Below are 14150 nucleotides of genomic sequence, written 5' to 3' on the forward strand. Positions count from 1 at the left end.
CTGCATGACCGCAGCTCTAATGTAACCCTGCTTCCCCCTATTTGGGTTTGAACTATGTAACCTAGCCCGCACACTGTAATGAGATAACCACTCGAGTCTATCCCCATCTAACCGATATAGGGCGATTGTAACCAAGCCACTTACCTACAATCTGTGAACAGTACTTGTATGCGGGCTAATGTAACCAATCGCCCACCTTTGTACTTCAACTAAGTCATATTCCCGTAACAGCGCCTCAATACTCCTGGGCTGTGTGAGCGCTTTATAAATGCAAATAAATAAAATAAAAGAAACATTGCACCAAATTTGCAGTGTACATATGATGACATGCACCCTTTTACAGAAAGCGCTTTTGTCGCCCATCACCACGAGGCGAGAACATTCCTCTTAGGTCACCTGTGTTAATTAAGGAACTTGCCCTGCAGGTCCAGTGGGATTTTAAAGAATTTGCAAGGCCTGTCCTAACCAGATGCATTCAATTTTGACTGCTTCCGATTGCTCAGGGCATAACTGGAGTTAATGTTCTTCTAACGTTAACAGTGGGCTAGCTAGTGGAGATCAGGATTGAGTGGGCTAGATTATTGAATTTGAAAGGTATTTCTGCAGCATGGCACAAGCCCCAGCTACACTACTCACAATATGTCTACAAAGACTGGAAGGCTCCAGAGCCCTTTCATTTTTAATTTAATTTTGCCGTTCTTTGGTACCCAAACTCACTTTATAAAACTAGCAACAGCATAGCAATATTGTTAGAGCAGAATTTGTTTTAGAGAGCTCTGCTGGCCATTTTAGGGGACCTTGTTGTTTTTTCCCCTTTGGTTTGCAGGCTCTGACATCTTTTTGCTGTGCAAGGGCGTTCTACTAGAGTCCCCTACACCAAAGCCCTTCGTATATAGTCCAATGTTAGTCCATATGGCTCGTAGTACAAGGGTTATTTATAAGCGCCGCATTTGGGGACTATAGTGTATCACCCTACATTTATTTTAGAGCGCTGACTCGTGGCGGCTGTAATTTGAATGTTTGCTTCGCCATGGACGCAAGCCGGTTTTTTCACATGAGCAGCACAACATAGCTTTATTGGTAGCCATTGTCTACAAATGCCTTCTCTGGTCGTCGTCTCTGATTTTGTTTTTGGTCTTTCTGTTTGTTTGGGGGAACACTGCATTGTGAGCATGGACTCACTGTGAGCCCTGCTCTGCACCCTCAATAGAGGTTTGGACTGGTTTAGACTAGTCCCTAGCCCCAATCAGAACAATACACATAGTGTGTGGGTGGACCTGGCTGTATGGTGGTTTTTTGGGACAGCCTGATTGGCTCGCTACCAAAACCTTTCAGTGCCACTGTGTGTGATTGTAGGGCTAGCTTCGGCCAGCCCGCGAGTGTTTTGTAGATATCTGGGAGACCCTCACCCTGCCTCAATTCTGCTGGAATTCTAAAGGTTTGCATATATGTTGTAGGATTTATCTACAATGCTGCTGCAATTTTCGGACCAGGTCTTAGCGTACTGGCTGGGTACGGTGTCCTTCCCTGTGCTCCACCTTTCTTTCTGGCTGCTGGATGTCCTCCCCATTGTCCTCCACTTTGAATGGGCTGCGTTCTCAATGCTAGGACAGTTTTTGGATTGTTTTACTGCAGTCTTCCCGAAATACTAACTTGGCTGTGCGCCTTGAGTTGGGAAGCTGCTGTGTACTAGAACGGTTGTTGGCCAACACTATCCCACCTCTGCTATTGTTGCCTTTTCTGTGGGACCGTTTTCTGCTGGCTGCCACTCTTTGCCCTTTGAGTGGTTAAAATCTGCCTTGTGGGGTTCGTCCATCTTCTAGGAGCCATTTTTGCTCTACCTTTTACTCCTGGCTGGTGGGTACCAATCCATAGAAAACAGGTTATTGGTTCTGAGTTGTTGGTCCGTGGTTCACCTCCCTGGGCATCCGGATCCTGTAAACCGCCCTGCCAATAAACAGCTCGCAATTAACCAGCATGCCATTCACGAGCTGCCTTTACGGGGACTTCCGCTGTGTGTACCTAATGCTCTGGTCCTTGGGTGTGTTCCAGATACTTGCCCTTTGGATCCCTTTGGTCCGTAATCGGAGGTTTCTGCAGGTCCTTTTCATCTGCGTGTTGCCACTCGCTTGCATTGGCCTGAATGCTTCTGTGCTTTTTCTCCTGGGGTTTCTGGGTCTCGAACTTGGGAACTTGCGTTGTGCCTATCGTCAGGTACTGCACAACACGTGGTAAGGAGTGGGTTGGGTCTTTGGTTACCATTACTATTTTTATATAATACTATAATGCATATATCGGACAAAGAGATTGTTTTGGGTAAGGTCAGTTCCAGAAGTAATTTTTTTTTATCGTCGTTGCTGCAGAAGATAAACGCATATCCTGTAACAGTATAGCATGTCACCCCCTGGCCCTTAACTGATTAAACAAGCTTTTATATCTTTCATAATCTTATAGATTTCAACGCTTTCATCAAAGTGAAGCTCCTCATTCGCAACAAGCCGCGTTGTTCCATTCAGGCCCTAGTACACAAGGCCCAATACCCAATGAATGGCTAGATACGAAGGTAGCTGGCCATGAAAATGTGTGAATTCAATAATAGTCCAACCTTGCAGCTAGTGCAGGGGGGGGCGTTCTTAGTTCAGTGTCCTCCCTGGATACGAGGTATGAGGCAGTCTACATTCTAGTTGTCTAGACGTGGCAGAATATAAAAACCTGCAGTGAATCATTTGTTCTCTTTGCTTTAACATCCATTGATTCAAGATGGAGTCCCGCTCTGATGGACCTTGTGAGTTGTAAGACAGGACCCAAGTACAATGATGCGCATAATTCAGAATCTGTTTTCTGTCACACCTTTCTTATTTGCTATGTGTTATGTTTAACCCAAAGCTCTTATTTAACCAGTCGAGATTTTGGGTGTGATGTTTATAAAGTGTATATTGTTAAGGATACCATTGTAGTGTGTTCTTTGGGGATATCTGTGACGATCAGTGTTACTTCACTACCAGCCTTCCACCTTCCCTTGAGTTAAGCCCGACTGCTCTGTCATGGCTGATACTATGGAGCGGTCGGGTCTTTGCTTTGCACACTGTTCCACTTGCGCTAGATGGTTTCCCATTCCTTACCAGAGGGCTATGGACCTATCACACACATTGCTTAGTATAACAAATACTTCCTCTTTAGGAAAAGTGGCAGCATTCAGTGCACCTTCTGAGCGACCACCGTTTTGATTTTCTTCATTTATTTTGCAAGACCGAAGATTAAGCCTTTCTAGCTTAAATATGCTGTTTTCTGGATTGCCTTGCCCCAGATTTCGAGACGGCTCCTCTGTTTCTGCACAACTGATCTCTTTAGTCAGAGCAAGGGAGTTTAAGGCACTGTTTGGTCTGGACTAAAAGTTACTAAAGCCAACCTGGGCAAAATATTCCTATAAAGCGTGTGCTCTTGATTTTGTGTCAGGAAACGGCATAGCTTAATTTGCTTTTCCCAGCCTGTAGAGAGCATTGATCCTATCAGGGTTTTTCCTGACCCTTACATGACCGCATCAAGCACACCCTTATTGGATGAGTACTCCTGTCACTCAATTCATAACTATACCTCTTTTCTCTCTACTGCTCCCAGCATTCGGGGGACAAATGAACATTCATACTAAGTAATCAGTGGTGCTAGATGGGTCAATTTCCCACACATTTTGGCCATTAACTATGGCCACTGGACTACTGTGAGGAAATGTTCCATCTCATAGGAGATCATCTTCTTAATTAGCCTTGCTCGGGAGATGGGGAAAGGGTAACGGAATGCTGTGGAAGTGTAGGGTTGAGGAAGGTTCAGTGCAAAGCAGCAGAATATGCCATGAACCGAAGTTGACTTTCCTGCAACATCCAAGTTTCGAGGGCTGACAACCTGGCCAACATCCTGTGTGGGTAGACTTGGACTGTTTTTTTGGTCTACTTGGGCTATAAGTGGGTTTACGTTTGGTGCCCTGTCTTTAGTTTAAGGTGAAGTGAGGGGGAACAATTGAGCATTTAGGAAATTCTTAGGATATTGAAGTAAAAAATGCGTAAGAACCTTTAGTTCCCCTTCTAGCCGAATTGTACGATTCAGCTGACAAAACGGTTCTCAGTATGTAGTGGCAAAGTTCGTATAGCGTTGCTGCTTGTCAAGATGTCATCTGATTAAGCGAAGCTACATGAAAAACTGGTGGCTCGTCCTTTTATTCATTTTTATGCTTTGTACTCGTGCCTTGCTTTTTTGTTACATCCAATGGGGAGACCAAGAGGGCTGGTTGCTGCCCCAGGCTAGCAGATTTTGGGCCAGGAACAGTATGCTATGGAGATGACCTCTTGGCCCACCACCACCACCACTTGGTCCCAGTCTCAGGGCAGGGAGAAACCACATGGTGCCAACTAGATGCATGGTTACCTTAAAGGGGCACGGCCCCAATCTCTGGAGATCTGACAGTATATGGGATTTGAGAAATCAGGCTCTACCCAACCACAAACCACAATGTGTTACACTTTAGTGAAGCTGGGAGCTCAGTAGCCATTATCCTGTTACCTCCCAAGAGTAAAGACCTACCCATTGCCTGGTCAGCATTCAGTTCCTCCATGAAGGAACCCATCAAACAGTCACTGTTACTGGGAGCCCTGTGTCAGTGAAAACCCCACTTTAATCAAAGGCACAGAAGTGTTCTCCGAGATGCATGTTCCCGCAAATGATACAATGTTGCCAGATCATTTTTTACCAGCTGACCTGCCACTTGCAAGTAAAACCATTTTACCAATCCATTGTCAGCCGGCAGAGATTCCGCTCCTGGGTGATGAGCAAAATGTCACTGAAAGCGAGCATTCCTTTCACACACGGAAGAATCTGACAACCTTTCAAACAATTTACCAACATGTGTTTCGGGCTGAGCAGGCACGGGAGATGTGCCCTTCTGCGGCAATGATCTCCAGCAGCAGTGGAAAGGGAGTGGTTTGCAAAATGGCAGACGGCCAAGTACAGACTTAGTTTGGCTCCTAGAATCCAGATCAGGCTCAGTGAAGTCAATAAGTGCAGCTTATCACAGCATGTCACTAATTCCAAGTCCAAACCCTCTCAAAGAGCCCAGGGAGCGGATGAGAAAATTGTAAAAAAGCACACAGGGTCAATTAGTCAGTGTGGGTATTTGGAGTAGGAGAGTGGAGACATTATAGTAATGAGTTTGGAGAAGGATGGAGGAAAGAGCAATGGGTTGAGCAATAACGAGGTGACTGGAGCAGAGGTCCAGTTGGCTGGGTGGTGGCACCAAGTAGCTGGAGGAGGTACGGAGGAGACCAGATCATGGAGGGAAGAGGAAGAGCAAGAGGCAAGAAATGGGAAAGTGGTGACCAAAGAGGATTAAATTATGGACGAAGAAGACGATTCTCTCACGTGGCAGACAATCGCCCATAGGGCTGGAGAAGGCGGGATAGATCTAGAGACATTTTAACTGGAAAGTAGAACGAGAGGGTGGTGCCCGAAGGGGCAAAGACCATGCTTGGAAGGGTGATTAAGCTGGGAGAGATCAAGAAATTCTTGAATGTGAACGAAGGTTGCAAGAGGAGTGAAGGGGAGAGTGGAAGTTGTCAGGAGAACAGTGGTGTCTCTAGGGGTGAAGAAGTAGTGTGTGAAAGTACTAAGGAGGGTGGTGCCAAGAGAAGTGATGAAGGCGCCCAGAAAGGGTGAAGGTCACACAATGGTTGGTGGGGAGTATAAAAATGAAGATTTTGCTGTGAGGAGTGAAGAAGGTGGAGAGAGACGAGGGATTTGGAGAGTAATGCCTGTAGTGTCCATAGGGATGAAGGCGACCGAAAGAAGCAAGAATTGAACGATAGTGCCCAAAGGGGCAAAGCTGGGAGAGATGAGGTAGAGAACTAGAAATTGAAGACTGGGAGACGAAGGCAGCCCACAGGAATGCAGTGATAGTGATTAGCGGAAATAGGAGTACACTGATACGAGGTCTGTATACAGGGAGAACAAACTGGAAAAGAGACAAGGAGTTGGTGCAAGAATTGGTAAATGGTAGAACTGGACAGTAAAAGTACTATTAGGAGAACATGAAAAGGCATTGTGACAGGAGTTGAGAGATGGATGAATGGTTTGAGAAGTGTGATACTAGCCAAATAAGAACTCTTAGAGAAGGGGAAGCCGGAAGAGTTATGCTTGGAGGAGAGATCGGGGGACCAAAGGGAGAGATTTATCTGCTGTGCCTACGAAGGTGAACATCGGGATTAGGAAGGACATCACTGTCTCCGCCTGCCAGTCTCCCCAGGCCACACCCAGGACTGGGAGTTGCCACACTCCCTTCTCCCATACCTAATTTCCCTAATATTGGACCGCAATGTTTCCACTGAGCGAGGCTGTCTTGAGGAGCAGGTGGTGGGAATCCCCAGGAAGGAAAGCGGACCTTGGAACGGCAGGACCAGGTCACAGAAGAAGAAAAGGGGGAGACAGCACCTTGAAATCCGTTTTGGCTGAGGATGGTCGAAGAACTGCCTGTCCCAGCCCTAACTCTGCCCCCTGGGAAGAAGACAAGTCCTGGGCACCGGGAAACCCAAAATCTTCGTTACAAGACTTTTTATAGCAATATGCCACAGAGAGGAGAATCCTTTTCGAACTTTTAGTATTCCCTAAACTTTTAGTTAGTCAGAGACATTGGACTAATCCACTTTAATGCATTTTTCCCACCCAATTAATTACCACCCCGCCCCCAACACTGTAAAGTGTTCTGTTGTGTTTGTACTTTTCCTCCTGGTTGATAGATTTGTGTGCATGAGCCCCTGATGGAATGTTGGTGTGGAATGTTATGGATGAACTGGGTCTGGGTGTTCCAGGAAGTCAGTTGGGGCCTGGACTTGGATGATGAGGGGGCCGGTGGATGTCTCTCCCTGTTATATACTTGACTCAATTACCCCATTTGTACTTACCTTCTGTGTCAACTTAGTAAAGAAGTTAACCCAAGCTGAACGACTCCCTGTACTCATTGAACTCAAGCATCAGACTTAACATTGGCGACGAGGATCTTGGGAACGTACACCAAAGGAAGGAGTAACACGGAACGAAAATAAAAGGAAAACGGAGCAGCAAAAGAGACCGGAAGAAGAAGAGTCCCATAGGAGACATCCACCGGCCACCCCTGGCCATAAGGTGAGCGTGCCCCGTTTGTCAGAGCTGGCAATAGACTGCGCCCAATCTAATTAAAGGGGGGCTTGCGCTTGCACCTTAGGGGGCATTGAACATGAAAGGACCCATACGGCCGCAGCAATTAACCCTGTTGAACGCCGTTATGGCATGGATGTTTTCCCATAAAGAGTTGCCCATTTTACATTTGGGGCTGGCGTGCACCTCAATGGGACAGTGTACTATAACGGGCCCATATGCTCGGGGAAGCAGTGATGTTGGAAATAGACATGGCGCAGGTGTTTTCCTCTGAAGGAGCGCTACCTGCTGTGCATGCGCACTGGAATTGGCCCCTGGGTCTGACTGCAGGGCCTCTGGGGAGCCTGCGGGTGTGCCAATGGCTATTGGGACATGGCTGGAAACGGTCCCAACCGCCAGCTGTTGAAATAATGTGGCGTGGCAGGTGCCATCTCTGCAGGCACCAAAACAGGAGTGTTAATGCACTTACCTCTTCCTTGCTGGCTGCTCTTCTTGTGGGCCGTGGTGCTTGCAGTCCGGGCGGCTGCGTAGTTGTGATGGCCTGCGCGGCGCCGTGTGGGGCTTGGTGAGCGCATCCACTGCAGCGGTCCAGGACGACGGTTGGAGCAGAGCTCTCCTTCCGTGGCCGCTCTCGACATCGCAATAGTGACGTCACCTGGATGCTGGGGGAGTTGGCGATGGCTAACTTGGATTGCTCCCTCTAGCATTCCAGGACCCGGCAGCGCTGTGAGCGTGACAATCAATGTTCAGAAGGTTAGAAGAAAGAACCTTCCAACGTGAGACCAACGTGCCCTAGTTCCGGGTCTCACACTGAAATGCAACATTGGGATATTGACGTTCTGGCAGCATTGGGCTGTACAAAGGATTCGTAAGGTACTGCATTCATTGGGAACATTTTTCACCGTAGTTTTCAGCCTATGCAGCATGAGCCGCAGTAATGTATTGTTTTGCTGACAAGTTATGAAACTATGACGTCTCATTGGACACAAAATTAAGTGTCAGAGTTATTTAGAATTCCGGCGAAGTGAAGTTAACTGACGAACCCGGACATGCAGTGATGTACCACGAACTGTTGGAGGAACTTATGGTCAATCCATTATTTGATTGAGTATTTGCCACTGCTGATGGGGTCTTTGTTTTGTTCTGGTTAATGAGAAATGGTGATGTGTACATATTACAGTGCTGTTACACTAAAGCGCAAATGTGGCAATTAGATTGCAAAAGGATTTAAAATGTCATGTGAGGCCTGTTAGATCATTTCGTTGCAGAATTGTTGCTATGGCTTTCAGGGTTGGGTGACTATGAGAAGTTGGATGTTATGGTAGTCGTGGCCTCTGTTTCAGTTTCTCATGTGTGACATGATGAGTGCATTGTGTATGTTATTTTGGCTAACCACATTTTCATTCACAGGTTCATAAAACACAAAGGACTTTGTAGGGTAAAGAATATGGACTCGGTAGTAGTGTTGAACTCTCGCTTACCATTCTTATACCCTCAATTTATCTTTGCTTGTATGGTAAGAGACTTGTGGTGAGTGAAGTGTTTGTGTTGTGGTTGTAACAATATTTTGGCTATTTGGGTGGGATGTGTGGTCCCAGTAAAAGGTTCTGGTTCTGATTGAACTGGTGTCCTTCGCACTAGGTGCACCCTGATATTAGGTGTTTGGTGGGATGCATGGTCCCGGTAAAAGGTTCTGGTTTTGGTTGAACTGGTGTCCTTCGCACTAGGTGCATTCTGTCATTATGGTGTTTCAGCGGGATGTATGGTCCCGGTAAAAGGTTCTGGTTCTGATTGAACTGGTATCCTTCGCACTAGGTGCATTCTGTCATTATGGGGTTTCAGCGGGATGTATGGTCCCAGTAAAAGGTTCTGGTTCTGATTGAACTGGTATCCTTCGCACTAGGTGCATTCTGTCATTATGGGGTTTCAGCGGGATGTATGGTCCCAGTAAAAGGGTTTGGTTCTGATTGAACTGGTGTCCTTCGCACTAGGTGCATCCTGATATTTGGTGTTTTGGTGGGATGCATGGTCCCGGAAAAAGGTTCTGGTTCTGGTTGAACTGGTATCCTTCGCACTATGTGCATTATGTCAATATGGTGTTTCGGTGGGATGTATGGTCCCGGAAAAAGGTTCTGGTTCTGGTGGAACTGGTATCCTTCGCACTAGCTGCGGTTGGTGTGATAGTGTATTGGGATGTGTGTCCCACTCACGCTACTTTGGGAGCGTGAAACATGCTGATGTTGTTACTTGTAGAAATTTGTATCCTGTGTTGGAGGTAACAGTTGGAAGTGTTTAACTTCTTATGGTGTCCTTGCACATCTTGTTAAGGGTTTATGGATGATGATGATGGTATGGTATCTGAATTGTTTGGTTTGGGTTGGTTTTGAGAGTGAGGGCTGGTTCCCTGTGTTTGATGTCCGTTGTGGGCCCGCTACGGAGTTGGTTGAGTGTATGAGTTGGAGTTTAGTTTATAGGAGCTGGTTTAAAGTTTGGTGGAGTTGAGCAAGCAGCTTTGCTCTGAGCATATTGCATGGTATGGAAGTTTTGGTGATGAAAGTACGGTCTGGGTTAGATGTCTTTCTTGGATTGTTCTACAGAGTTCTATAGTATTATTCCCTTACTTCCTCCTCTGTTGTTATCCTTATTTCATAAAGGGGGAAGATGTGTTGTGTTTGTACTTTTCCTCCTGGTTGATAGATTTGTGTGCATGAGCCCCTGATGGAATGTTGGTGTGGAATGTTATGGATGAAATGGGTCTGGGTGTTCCAGGAAGTCAGTTGGGGCCTGGACTTGGATGATGAGGGGGCTGGTGGATGTCTCTCCCTGTTATATACTTGACTCAATTACCCCATTTGTACTTACCTTCTGTGTCAACTTAGTAAAGAAGTTAACCCAAGCTGAACGACTCCCTGTACTCATTGAACTCAAGCATCAGACTTAACATGTTCCTAATAAAAACACCTTAAATGTAAGTTTGTGTTTATCTGGTCTTCTGGTGCCAGTCAGGCATTGGTGCTCATTAGTGTCGCCCTGAAAGTGTCATTTTCTCATGAGCTAGGGGGCGCTGTTCTACAGCCTAGCATTTATATTACCAGGCAGACTACATAGATGGTCATGATGTAAACGACACCGCTGCCTCTTCTATCCTTGTGTCTTTTAATCAACGGTGCTCTCGAAGTCCCGGCCAGGGAATCCATTGCCGGTTTTGATACTTGTCTGGATTGGTTGGAGCTTGAGGGACCATTTCGTTTGTTTGTTGTTAAAGGGAGAGTCCAGTTGCAACTCATCGTTCCCATTGGTGTTTGACTGGCCCTTGACGTGTGTCTTCACCTTCTTGGGACACACTCGCCTTTGGCAGCTTAATAACCATCATCTCCCAGCTGTGCTGAGCCTCCAGCACCGGGGCCTAAATAAATCACACATTCAAAGTCAACAAAGGGAAAGATGCATTCAGTATGGGCGTTTTGATTTGCTATGCATCGATGGCCGATTGCGGACGCTTTTAACAAATGCTCATCTTTCGTGCTTGTTTTTGTGTGCTCAGTCTACTGCAAGGGTCTGCGCTGTCCGAGTGCGCGTGTAGGGCTTGTTAAGCGCGCACTCGGACAGCGCACTGAGCAACAGTGTAGGTTAAATGAAATAATGCCCGCCGGAATGTACACAGCAGGAGTCGATTGGAGGCTTTCAGTCGCTTCTCATCAGTCCCGTAACCGTCACTCACCGCGATTTGTCTGCGCTCTATTAATGCCGGAGGAAGATTAGCGCCGTCAATTGGCAGACGTGTCACTTTTTTTTAGTTTTATTTAATGTCTTTTTCCATGCAGCATTTTAGTGAGCAGAGGGCTCTGTGCAAAGGCGAAGACAGAGATTCCATGTGAGATAATCCAGATTTCACCTGTCCCCCCGTAGGTCACGTGACTGGCTGCATCACCGGCCACCCATTGTACCTTGCGCCGACTCCAGCCGCCAGCCTTAATTCTCAAAATGCATCAGATTAAAAATGTTACATTTATAAGCAAAGCATAATTTCCCCCCCGAAAACCGCGTGGCAGAAAAAATTCACAACAAAACAGGCCTGTATATGCCCAAGCTAGCCACCGTACCGAATTTATAGGGCAGTACAAAAGCAATGTTTTCAGTTTCCTTCTTTAGAAAAACTCCCTCTTAAAACGTTTATTAAGGTTTCTTCCGCCTGCCATAAGAGTAGGCTGTTCAAAAGCCATCCAGGTAGGTTGTTTTTATTTAGAACTTCTCTGAGACTTAATTTACATAGTCTAACGATATGAAAGTGTAGTGACTTCCACAAGGAGTAATAGCGGCCTCCTCTATTAAAGGAGTACCAACCCCAAAGTTTGCTGTAAGTGCCCTTTGCAAATGACGGAACCGCGCGCCAGCCTTTGCACCCTTGCCCAGTGCGACTAGAATCAGCGTTTGGGGTTCAGATGGGTGGGCTAAGATGGGTTCATTGCACTCAGTCTGATATCCATGTAAGGACAACTCTGGCATATGCCAGCAGGTTAGTGTAATGCCATGATCTTTAGCCTCACTCTAATAGGCCTTTAGCGTGGCGGCATCGGACCGCAAGTATTGCCATTGATCTCATCAGCCTCAGTAATGGCTGAACTGCTTCTCCAACAGTTTAGCATTACCTTTGTGAGGCCAGATGACGCAGTAGCAGCAACCAGAATTCCGTGGGGTAAATAAAAATGAAAAGGAGTTATGTCTGAAGGGCAAAGTTAAAAAGAATGTACTCCACTATGGAGAGTTAGATATGGTGTTCTTTTGCCCTGGCTGAGTGGATGCGGAGAGGTTGACTTGGAAAGACGACCAGTTATTGGATGAGAGCTTCAGGAATATCGCGCAAGGACAGGGCTTTGTCATGGCCTTTGTTATAAAGCAATTTCCAGGCTCTTTAGGTAGTTCATGTAAGTTTATTCCAGGTTCTTAGACACAGTTCCACATGAAGACATTTAAGGACATTAGTATAGACCGACACCGGCTCCCATCACCCAGGGCCAGCCAGCTGTAACTGTCACTGAATAGAACACTCACTGAGAAGATTCTATCATCCACACACAAACATTCCAGACGACATCACCAGCTACATCACCACAGACCGGCACAATACAACAGCCTTCTCTTTGGCATTTGCCATTTGCCATCAGCCCATTATGCTGAATAGAAAGGGCAGTAGAAGAGTTTCCATTCCGCTTCACGAAACCCGCAAAGCTTCTGGTGTTAATGGCATCCATTTGATACCAGTAGACCATTTTTGGAGCTAGATTGGGCTAAGAACCACGTGTGCATAGGATTGCTGGTCTCCTGGGTGCCACTACATTGGTTGTGAGTCGTAGACCAGGTGACCATCCTGTAAATGGCATGACCAATATCAAAGACTAAACACGGCTCTACTGTATTGAAAGGCCAACTTCGTAAGTTTGCACCGTGGTATGATATTCTCAGTAGAGATTTAGACGTCTCGTCGGAAAATAGGCGACCGCCTGTTGTCCCCAGAAGATGATCCATAGAGCCAGTTAATGTGTCTTTGTGACACACGATTGCATGGTACCGAGTAGGCTTTGTGTTCCCATTTGCAATTGTGGCTTGTGAGTGAATGCCATCTTTACAAGAATGTTAGTCTGGAGTGGCAAATTAGGAATGGACTCTGAGGGCCTCAAGATTAAGCGCGAAGGCGTTCGAGCATTTTAATAACCCCATTTTCAGGGTCACTTTGCTCTTTACGAGGGTAATGGATGTATTGATGCTGCAATAAGGCGTTACAATGGGCCATTGTAGCAGGACCCAACTCTCAGCAGTCCTCTTGTTCACAGTTCATCCCAGTGCCGTTCCATCGTGTTTGCATCTCAGAATGTACACCGACCATGCAGGTTGACTCTGAGGGGGAACGGGACACTGACTATGCCTTCCAAGGAGACCTCCCACTGGGGTTCGGCACTGGCGGTAGCGACTGAGGTTGACCCCCAAAGGGAGCAGAGTAATTAGAGGTGGATGTGAGAAACACTTGTGGATATACTACTGGAAGCTAGCCAATCGTCTTTTTGAGATTTCTTTACGTGAACATTGGTTGGGTTCTGATGGTGCGCTACCGCACAGTAATGCAATGCCACAGGCATGATTGTAAATCAAATAAGAATGGAAAAAGTGGATGAAAGAGTGTTGTCTATGTAACGTTTGCATTAGGGTGGCTTGACCTTTAAAATGTGGCTTCCCGTAACAAAAAAAAGAACAAAAAAGTAGAAACCCATGCTCTTCAGAAATCCTTTGATGGTTGGAGCATCCCGTTTTGGACTGTTGCTTCAGAGTTGTTCAAGTAGACGTCTGCTCCGTCCCCCTCCCCCTCTTCCTCTTATGCCTCAGAATTGTCTATAAATAAATGAATGTACATACGCTACAGATGTTCTGTACCCTAGGCAGACTAGGAAAGAAACCATTTGCTTAAACGGAATGGACTTGTTTTTAAACTAATAGCGATTTTGCCAAAGGTTCCCCTTCCGCGTTGGTTGGCATAATTAAAAAGCTGCCCAGCGGCTTATAATGTGATTAAAACTGGAAGGTAGGAATGGCAGATAGAAAATAGTTGTATTACTTCGGAGTCGTACCTGCCCTTTATCAGCGAGATGAGGGCCTGCTTGATTATGCAAATTCCTGGAAGCACTTAATCACTGCGCGGTGTCGCGGGCCGAGTCCAATCCCAGGGATCGCCTGGCAGTCCGGAACCTTTGCTTGAGTGTCTGACATCCAAGAAGCCCCTCTGCTAATTAAAAATGAAACAATGGGAGTTGGATTGTTTACACGGGTAGCCTATCTCTGAAGTGATGACTACTAATGAACCAATTAGACTTCTAGCACTCTTTGCCTGCAGTTGCCTTTCAGTTTGCAATTCACTTTGCAGTCGTAATTATTCATACCGCACTTTACATCTTATAATTATTAAAACCCACCTTCAGGCACAA

At 46.3% G+C, this 14150-nt stretch overlaps 1 protein-coding gene across 7 annotated transcripts in view; it reads left to right on the plus strand.

Annotated features, from left to right (window-relative positions):
• DIAPH3 (diaphanous related formin 3) overlaps positions 1-14150 on the plus strand; it is a 2562783-nt gene that overhangs the window by 1009716 nt on the left and 1538917 nt on the right. The window lies entirely within an intron of this gene.

This window comes from Ambystoma mexicanum, chromosome 7q (assembly GCF_040938575.1).
Source record: "Ambystoma mexicanum isolate Mex_15411 chromosome 7q, UKY_AmexF1_1, whole genome shotgun sequence".
Taxonomy (NCBI): domain Eukaryota; kingdom Metazoa; phylum Chordata; class Amphibia; order Caudata; family Ambystomatidae; genus Ambystoma; species Ambystoma mexicanum.